Source organism: Cyprinodon variegatus, unplaced genomic scaffold, assembly GCF_000732505.1.
Source record: "Cyprinodon variegatus isolate N-32 unplaced genomic scaffold, C_variegatus-1.0 Scaffold1538, whole genome shotgun sequence".
Taxonomy (NCBI): domain Eukaryota; kingdom Metazoa; phylum Chordata; class Actinopteri; order Cyprinodontiformes; family Cyprinodontidae; genus Cyprinodon; species Cyprinodon variegatus.
Window position 1 is genome coordinate 66,310 of NW_015151991.1, and position 1,801 is coordinate 68,110.

The window sequence follows — 1,801 nt, forward strand, 5'->3', positions numbered from 1 at the left end:
ATCGGGGCTCCGGTCCGGTTCTTCCAGCCGGAACATCGGGGCTCCGGTCCGGTTCTTCTAGCCGGAACCTCGGGGCTCCGGTCCTTTAAAAAGTAGCATCTTCACAGCAGGAAGCAGAGCTCCTCCACAGACGGAGGATTTAAATCATCCGGCCCATTTACAGCTGTTAACCGGCGCCTCAGCGTTTCTCCAGAACTCTCCATTTGTTTCTGTCCAGCACAGCCTTTCCTTTCCTGAGGATCTGGAATCTGTTCAACTCTAGAACCTTCCAGATTCTCAGCAGGAGGTTTCTTAACTTGTTTCAGAATTAAGAACGCCTGTAGCGACCTCGGATCAGAACAACCAGGAATAAAGCATGGCGGCGCCGCCATCGTGATCAGAGTCTTCCAGCAAACTAAACTCTGGTGTCAGAACCTTCATTGATTGGTTCTGTCCAGTTCTATAGAAATGGTGCTACTCAGGGTTCTGGTTCTGATGCTGTTTTGAACTTTCAGGTTCTGTTCTGCCGCAGTTATTCAGGAATTGATTTCTCTACCAGTCAGAGCGTGATACGGTTCCCAGATTGGTTCAGATAAGTTTGAAACTGTCCAGGTCTGCCTGGAAACTCTGAAGAGTCCGCGGGTTTCCAGGCAGTCAGAAACAGGAACATGAAATCAATCTGTTTTTATTATCTTAGAAAATGTTGAATCAATTCTTCTTCGTTCAGTTTGTTAAATAAATTTCTCTCCATACATGAAGTCGGAGGTTCTGGAGTTCAGGTCTGGTTTTAGTCTTCGCTCAGACCCGTTCAGCCTCACAGGAACCGGTCATTAGAGACGCAGCCATCATATCTTTCTGGATGATCCTCCATCGGAGGGACCCTGCTCTAATTTATAGAATAATTATTTTTATTTATGTATTTAATTTTCCATTCATTTATATTCAGAAGGAAAGCCTGATGTCCTCTCCTCCATTAACCCAGATGATGCATCTCAGGGAGATATGCATGAAATAAAACAACAAAATAGTTCTGATCTTTAATGATCTGAAAATACGTTGATTCTGATCTAGAATAATCAGATCTATTCTGAACTGAAGGGTGCTGACCTGTGGCGGCCTTAAACTGATTCTAGATCAACCAGGAAATCCTAGAACTGAGAAGAACCTGGAACCGTTTCTACTTGTTCTGTAGAACTCGGAGCTGCAGTGATGATGGTCCAAATGTTCCTGGTGCCTTAAAACGGCTTCACCGCTTTCATCTGTTTGTTTTATCTTAAATGTTTGTTTGGTGTATGTAGAATATTTTTATAGAAGCTGCTGGAAAATAAAATCTTTTTCAAACCATTTTTCGGGTCTTTTCTGTAAAACAAAACTCAACCTCAGAACCTGGTCATGTCAGCCAGTCTGGAGTCCGGCGCCGGATCGTAGAACCAGCAGGAGGAGAAAGGCTAACGAACCGCAGAGCAGACAGCAGAAGCATGTAGATCCATCTTCTCTGAAGATGAAGCCTGTATTTATTGATGGCTTCTTATGAATCAGCTCAGTTTTTAATCAAACTTTTTATAAAAACAGGGACTTGATGCCAAGATATGCTAATTGTGTAGCAGAACGATGATGGGACTGAATCCTGGCCTTGGGTGTTTCTGTGTGGAGTTGACATGGTCTGCCCAGAATGTTTGGCTTTTCTCTGGCTAATCGGGCTTCTTCCTAGAGTCTAAAACATCCTGGGTAAACTGGTCGCTAAATTACTGTGCATTCACACCAGACACTATTTAAGTATCAGGAAATTTGGTTTACAGTTCAGTTTATTTCTATAGCTCCA